This window comes from Triticum dicoccoides, chromosome 4A (assembly GCF_002162155.2).
Source record: "Triticum dicoccoides isolate Atlit2015 ecotype Zavitan chromosome 4A, WEW_v2.0, whole genome shotgun sequence".
In the NCBI taxonomy this organism is placed as follows: domain Eukaryota; kingdom Viridiplantae; phylum Streptophyta; class Magnoliopsida; order Poales; family Poaceae; genus Triticum; species Triticum dicoccoides.
The window spans coordinates 736,948,665-736,957,416 of record NC_041386.1 but is presented as its reverse complement, the minus strand read 5'-3'; the positions used below and the strand labels follow the sequence as shown (position 1 = coordinate 736,957,416).

General features: G+C 43.3%; 1 pseudogene; it reads left to right on the top strand.

The window, feature by feature from the left end:
- LOC119284352 overlaps positions 1-8,752 on the top strand; it is a 41,012-nt pseudogene that overhangs the window by 21,713 nt on the left and 10,547 nt on the right.

Genomic DNA, 8,752 nt, shown 5'->3' with positions numbered 1-8,752 from the left:
CTCGGGGCGGGCTCGGGGAGGCGACGGCCTTGGCGGCGGCGGCGGCGGCGGCGAGGTGGAGCAGCCTGACGGCGTCGATGAGTTCGGCGTCGTCGGGGGATGGGGGCAACTGGCGATGAAAACTGAGATTTTTTCACAAGTGTTTCTTATATAGTCGAAGCATTGGTCCCGGTTCGTGGCACCAACCGGGACCAATGCTCCCCTTTAGTCCCGGTTTGTGCCACCAACCGGGACCAAAGACCAGTTTTCGGCAGCCCAAAGGGCGGGAAGCGGCGGCCTTTGGTCTCGGTTGATGGCACCAACCGGGACTAAAGGGGGGGCATTGGTCCCGGTTGGAGCCACGAACTGGGACCGTTGCACCCCTTTAGACCCGGTTGGTGGAACCAACCGGGACCAAAGGCCTTGTGCTGGAACTGGTGCGGTGGGACGTTTAGTCCCACCTTGCTAGTTGAGAGCGCCCGCACCTGTTTATAAGCTCCACTGCCTCTTCCCACTCAAACTCCTCCGAACTGCAGGCCTATGGGCCTAATCTGACACTGGTTTGCCTGTGGGCCTGCTGGGCCTTCTGCGGGCTTGAATCCTGGCCCATGGTAGGGTTTCTAGTTGTATTCAAGCCGTGGGGCCCAGTAGGAGGCACTTTTTTTGTTTTTTTGTTTTCTTTATTTATTGTTGCTATTTTTATTTATTTTTCCAGTTTTTTAATTCTTTTTGCTTTTAGTTTTAGGAAAATTATAAAGTTTCTCTTAGTGCCATTAGTTTTCAAATTTGAAAACACTTTTTTTGTTTTTTTGTTTTCTTTCCTGCTTTATTTATTTTATTTTGTTTCTACTTTTAACAAAATACTTATTGTTGCTATTTTTAATTTTTTTCCAGTTTTTTTGTTTTGTTTTCTGCATTATTTATTTTCTTTTGTTTTTTGCTTTATTTTTTAATTCTTTTTTGCTTTTAGTTTTAGAAAAATTATAAACTTTCTGTTAGTGCCATTAGTTTTCAAATTTGAAAACACTTTTTTGTTTTCTTTGTTGCTTTATTTATTTTATTTTGTTTCTACTTACAACAAAATACTTATTGTTGATATTTTTATTTTGTTTCTAGTTTTTTTGTTTTGTTTTCTGCATTATTTATTTTCTTTTGTTGTTTGCTTTAATTTTAATTCTTTTTGCTTTTAGGTTAGCAAAATTATAAACTTTCTGTTAGTGCCATTAGTTTTCAAATTTGAATAGTTAAAATTTGTGTGAATCACAAGTTTGTGATTAACTTTACTAAAAAAAATAACATAGATGAGCCTATAGAGAAAGTTCAACCTAAATTCTTAATAAATTCCTATGAATTTCAGAGAAATTCACAATGAATTTAGTCAAATTCCCTGTATAGGGGCATCTATTTTCACTTTGAGAGGAGCTCAACAAGGCAGAGAGGGACGGGCTTATAAACCGGTGTGAGCGCCCTTCGGTTGGCGAGGTGGGACTAAACTCTGAGCGCAATGAGGACCAACCCTTTAGTACCGGTTTGTGGCACAAACCAGGACTAATGGTCATGGGCCAGGGGCGAGGCGCATTGGGCACGGTTCATGCGTGGAACCGGGACCAAAAGGTCCAGACGAACCAGGATCAATGGCCCACGTGGCTGCGCTCTTGAGAGTGTTCTTGGTGAGAACATAGTTGACAAGGAACGAACCGGCATTAATTAATGGTATAGAGCGGGCCGAACCATAAGACATTAAGGCATTTCAAATGAACTCTGAAAAAGTTGAAAGTTGGCATGGTATCATAATTTCACCCACATAGCATGTGCATGTACAAAACGGATAATGGTATCGTACTCGTCTGTTACAAAGTTGGCATGGTATCATCATAATAGTTGCGGGAGAAAGTCTTCACTTTTTCTTCGCTTGTGTCATTTGCTTATTGCGCCGTAACCATGGATAATCTTTATCATTTATCAGGATGCTGGGGTCAGCCTTGACTTTGAAGGGAGGAATTTCATGAAACTTTTCATAATCTTCAGACATGTCTGTCTTGCCCTCCACTCCCACGATGTCCCTTTTTCCTGAAAGAACTATGTGGCGCTTTGACTCATCGTATGATGTATTCGCTTCCTTATCTTTTCTTTTTCTCTGTCTGGTAGACATGTCCTTCACATAGATAACCTGTGCCACATCATTGGCTAGGACTAACGGTTCGTCAGTGTACCCAAGATTTCTCAGATCCACTGTTGTCATTCCGTACTGTGGGTCTACCTATACCCCGCCTCCTGACAGATTGACCCATTTGCACTTAAACAAAGGGACCTTAAAATCTACTCCGTAGTCAAGTTCCCATATGTACACTATGTAACCATAATATGTGTCATTTCCCCTCTCGGTGGCTGCATCAAAGTGGACACTGCTGTTTTGGTTGGTGCTCTTTTGATCTTGGTCAATCGTGTAAAATGTATTCCCATTTATCTCGTATCCTTTCCAAATCGTAACAGTCGAAGATGCTCCCCTGGACAACAACTACAACTCATCACAAACAGTATTGTCACCTTTGAGACGTGTTTCCAACCAACTGCTGAAAATCCTGATGTGTTCACATGTAATCCAGTCGTCGTACTGCTCCGAATGTTTGGAGCGTAGACTGTTCTTGTGTTCATCGACATAAGGGGTCACCAAGGTAGAGTTCTGTAGAACTGTGCAGTGTGCTTGAGACCAAGAATATCCGTCCTTACATATTATTGAGTCCCTTCCAGGTGTGCCTTTTCCAGTCAGTCTCCCCTCATACCGCAATTTAGGGAGACCTATCTTCTTAAGGCGAGGAATGGAGTCAACACAAAACCCGATGACATCCTCTGTTTGATGGCCCATGGAGATGCTTCCTTCTGGCCTAGCGCGGTTATGGACATATTTCTTTAGGACTCCCATGAACCTCCCAAAGGGGAACATATTGTGTAGAAATACGGGCCCCAGAATGACAATCTCGTCGACTAGATGAACTAGGACGTGTGTCATGATATTGAAGAAGGATGGTGGGAACACCAGCTCGAAACTGACAAGACATTGCGCCACATCACTCCTTAGCCTTGGTATGATTTCTGGATCGATCACCTTCTGAGAGATTGCATTGAGGAATGCACATAGCTTCACAATGGCTAATTAGACGTTTTCCGGTAGAAGCCCCCTCATTGCAACCGGAAGCAGTTGTGTCATAGTCACGTGGCAGTCATGAGATTTTAGGTTCTGAAACTTTTTCTCAGCCATATTTATTATTTCCTTTATATTCGACGAGAAGCCAGTCGGGACCTTCATACTAAGCAGACATTCAAAGAGTATTTCCTTCTCTTCTTTGGTAAGAGCATAGCTGGCAGGACCTTCATACTGCTTCGGAGGCATGCCGTCTTTTTCGTGCAAACGTTGCAGGTCATCTCGTGCCACAGGTGTATCTTTTGTCTTCCCATACACGCCCAAGAAGCCTAGCAGGTTCACACAAAGGTTCTTCGTCACGTGCATTACGTCGATCGAAGAGCGGACCTCTAGGTCTTTCCAGTAGGGTAGGTCCCAAAATATAGATTTCTTCTTCCACATGGGTGTGTGTCCCCCAGCGTCACTCGGAACAGCTAGTCCACCGGGATCCTTTCCAAAGATTACATGTAAATCATTGACCATAGCAAGTACGTGATCACCGGTACGCATGGCGGGCTTCTTCCGGTGATCTGCCTCGCCTTTGAAATGCTTGCCTTTCTTTCGACATTGATGGTTGGTCGGAAGAAATCGACGATGGCCCAGGTACACATTCTTCCTGCAGCTTCCCAAGTATATACTTTTGGTGTCAAGTAAACAGTGCGTGCATGCGTGGTATCCCTTGTTTGTCTGTCCTGAAAGGTTACTGAGAGCGGGCCAATCGTTGATGGTCACGAATAGCAACGCCTTTAGGTCAAATTCCTCCTGTTTGTGCTCATCCCACATACGTACACCGTTTCCATTCCACAGCTGTAAAAGTTCTTCAACTAATAGCCTTAGGTACACATCAATGTCGTTGCTGGGTTGCTTAGGGCCTTGGATGAGAACTGGCATCATAATGAACTTCTGCTTCACGCACATCCAAGGAGGAAGGTTATACATACATAGAGTCATGGGCCAGGTGCTGTGATTGCTGCTCTGCTCCCCGAAAGGATTAATGCCATCCGCGCTTAAAGCAAACCATACGTTCCTTGGGTCACGTGCAAACTCAGCCAAGTACTTTCTCTCGATTTTTCTCCACTGCGACCCGTCAGCGGGTGCTCTCAACTTCCCGTCTTTCTTACGGTCCTCACTGTGCCATCGCATCAACTTGGCATGCTCTCCATTTCTGAACAGACGTTTCAACCGTGGTATTATAGAAGCATACCACATCACCTTCGCAGGAACCCTCTTCCTGGGGGGCTCGCCGTCAACATCACCAGGGTCATCTCGTCCGATCTTATACCGTAATGCACCGCATACCGGGCATGCGTTCAGATCCTTGTACGCACCGCGGTAGAGGATGCAGTCATTAGGGCATGCATGTATCTTCTGCACCTCCAATCCTAGAGGGCATAAGACCTTCTTTGCTGCATATGTACTATCGGGCATTTCGTTATCCTTTGGAAGCTTCTTCTTCAATATTTTCAGTAGCTTCTCAAATTCTTTGTCTGGCACAACATTCTCTGCCTTCCACTGCAGCAATTCCAGTATGGTACCGAGCTTTGTGTTGCCATCTTCGCTACTGGGGTACAACCCTTTTTGGTGATCCTCTAACATGCGATCAAACTTCAGCTTCTCCTTTTGACTTTCGCATTGCGTCCTTTCATCGATAATGACCCGGTGGAGATCATCATCATCGGGCACATTGTCTGGTTCCTCTTGATCTTCAGCAGCTTCGCCCGTTGCAGCATCATCGTGCACATCGTCTGGTTCCTCTTGATGCTCAGTAGCATCACCGTATTCAGGGGGCACATAGTTGTCATCGTACTCTTCTTCTTCGTTGTCTTCCATTATAACCCCTATTTTTCCGTGCCTCGTCCAAACATTATAGTGTGGCATGAAACCCTTGTAAAGCAGGTGGGTGTGAAGGATTTTCCAATCAGAGTAAGACTTCGTATTCCCACATATAGGGAATGGACACCACATAAAACCATTCTGCTTGTTTGCCTCAGCCACTTCGAGAAAATCATGCACACCCTTAATGTATTCGGAGGTGTGTCTGTTACCGTACATCCATTGCCGGTTCATCTGCGTGCATTATATATAATTAAGTGTGTCAAAAATCATTACAGAACATCATGAATAGATAATTAAGTGACCAAATTAATAGAAGTTCATCATCACATTAAAACCAAAGTACATACATAGTTCTCATCTTCAAGCGGAAATCATTACAGAACAACATAAAGCTCTGCAGAGCATCTAAATTAATTAAACCATACATTGAGACTATGTAAAACATTTCAATGTGAAAACAAATGCGATCATAATCGCAACCAAGGTAACAACTGATCCAACGACATAATGATACCAAGCCTCGGTATGAATGGCATATTTTCTAATCTTTCTAATCTTCAAGCGCATTGCATCCATCTTGATCTTTTGATCATCGACGACATCTGCAACATGCAACTCCAATATCATCCTCTCCTCCTCAATTTTTCTTATTTTTTTCTTCAAGAAATTATTTTCTTCTTCAACTAAATTTAACCTCTCGACAATAGGGTCGGTTGGAATTTCCGGTTCAACAACCTCCTAGATAAATAAAATCTATGTCATGTTGGTCGGCATAATTTTCATAAACAATAAATGAACCAATAGATATGAAAAGATAATATATACCACATCCGAATCATAGACAGGACGAGGGCCGACGGGGGCGGATGCCAAAACCATCGCACTATATAAGAAGCAATAATAAAAGTAAGAAAATAATACAAGTATCTATCTAAACATACAAGTAAGAATATTTTTTCTTTTAGAAAGAATATAAGAATAAGAGGCTCACCACGGTGGTGCCGGCGATGAGATCGGCGCGGGTGATCGACGGCGGTGAAGACGGGGACGAGGCGTGACGGACCGCTAAACCTAGACAGATATTAAGAAAAATGGAGCTTGGAAGTCGAGCTTGGAGAGGAGAAAGCTTAAGTAGTGTGGCTCGGGCATTCCATCGAACACCTTGTGTGCATAGGAGGTGAGCTAGAGCACCACCAAGCCCTCTCCCCCTCGGCGGCCAGAAAAAACAGAGCAGTGTGCTCTGCTCTTACGCGAGGGGGTATATATAGGCACCTCATTGGTCCCGGTTGGTGGCATGAACCGGGACTAAAGGGTAGCCTTTGGTCCCTGTTCAAGCCACCAACCGGGACCAATGGTGGTGGGCCAGGAGCGAGGCCCATTGGTCCCGGTTCATCCCACCAACCGGGACCAAAAGGTCCAGACGAACCGGGACCAATGGCCCACGTGGCCCGGCCGGCCCCCGGGGCTCAGGAACCGGGTCCAATGCCACCATTGGTCCCGGTTCTGGACTGAACCGGAACTAATGGGCTGACCCGGCCTGGACCATTGCCCCCTTTTCTACTAGTGACTTGAATCCTCTTACTTATTAGCTTATTCATTTCTTTTTGTTGTTTTTCCTTTTAAACAAACTTGAGCACAAAGAGTTATATAAAAAGTCAAGATATCGAGCGTTTCATTCATGCCCACTAACGTTCTCAAGTCAAGGCACTCAGGCACTTACTTCCATTGTGGTGCATCCAGAATAGGTACTCCCTTCAATTTTATTTAGTTCCCGTATTAGTTTTGGTCGAAGTCAAGTTTTGTAAACTTTGAAAAAGTTTATAAGAAAAAATATTAACATAAACAATAACAAATCAATACCATTAGATTCAATATCGAATGCGCTTTTACATCATTTTGACTTTTTATGAAAAATATTTATATTTTTTATAGCTTTGTCAAACTTTACAAAGTTTGACTCCAGTCAAACCTAATATGCAGAGTAAATAAAAATGGAGGGAGTACTTCTGAGTTCTCAAGATTATGCCAAAAGGTGATATATACGGGGTTTCGTTGTCGCTTAAGTTTGAGTATTATGGACCAATATGTTGTCTCTTTTGAGCTCGTGCGATCAGTACTTATTTACTACCACATACACACACTCAAGAGAAAGCTGAATAATATTCGCTGCAGTGTTGCCAGTGCGAACGTTAACAAATTCATAGCTGAAATCCAAGCAGAAACTCTGGTGAATCGTTAGTTGGCCAGTGGAGTTCTTAGCATAACATCAAGAGAGGTGACGAAATCACATTTACAATCGTGAACGCGCATATAGTGACAAGGCGATGGCACCAGCAAGAAGCTGAAGCACCATGTAGGAATGCAAAGTACATTTTGGCATACTCTTGAATACTATGGAATATCGATTCCGTATAAACAATGCCCGAAGCAAGGTCCACCAAATCTATTGTATAAAACACCATGGGGTTGAGCTACTCCATAACTTTTTCTTTTAGAGAAATTCTATCAAGTGTAAACTTTTTATTCAACCATTATATAAAAATAGAGGTCGTGTGGCGATGTCTTACGGAGGATCACAAGATTGTTCCCAAGCTAAGCAACAACTTGAACAAAGTACTTAATTTTTTTTAACTTGGCAATATGGGACCTAACTTGAGCAAGTGTGATTCCCATTTACAAATACAAGTAGATTAGAGCTACCTCTATTTTTTTTTCTTATCTAGATAATAGAGAGCCCTGTGCGGTTCTCTTCCGCCCTCCTTTAATTATCCGGCAATGCTATGCTCTGGGCGATGAAGCTCTGCCGGATCATGAAGCCCGTATGTGTGCAATCTGTAGAGATGTTGTAATTTTAGTCTTTGGTTCGAGGGATTGTCGTTGACGGTTCTACGGATCGTCATGGACTGTTCGAGGGACTTCAAGAACTATCTACACCAATTTTTCTTCCGCTGCAACTCAAAACTTGGTAACGATCCGATCTAATCATGTGTGCATCTTCATAGTGATCCAGGATCTTGATCATAGGACAATTTTTTATTTTCTACTATGTTTCCCAACAATTACGATTCCACATAAATACAAGTCGGAGCGAGAAGTGACTCATGAATGTTGTGTGCTAGAGTGACAAAGCTAATCGCCTTGGGATTGACTACGTCCACTGTGAGTAGGTGGAGAACATGATCGTTTCTCCGGTTGCAACATACATACATGTTTGCTAGTCATAATAATGACCTAATACTATATGCCGTACAAAATAATGTTTGAACTTACTTTTTTTGGGGTGCCGGCGATGCTATGCTCTGGGCAGTGAAGCTCTGACGGATCAGCTCGTATGTGTGCAATCTGTAGAGATGTCGTTTCAGTTCTCGGTTCGAGGGATTGTTGTGGACGGTTCTAGGGTCGTCGTGGACGGTTCAAGGGACTTCAAGAACTAACTACACCAACTTTCTTCCACTGCAACTCGAAGTTCGTAACGACTCGATCTAATCTTGTGTGTATCTTCATAGTGATCCAGGATCTTGATCATAGGGCAATTTTTTTTCTACTATGTTTCCAAACAATTACGAGTCCACAGGAATACAAATCGGAGCGAGAATTGACTCACGAATGCTGTGTGCTAGAGTGACAGAGCTCATCGCCTTGGGATTGACTACGTCCACTGAGTAGGTGGACAAGATGATTGTTTCTCCGGTTGCACCATACATACATGTTTGCTAGTCATAATAATGACCTAATAATATATGCCGTACAAAATAA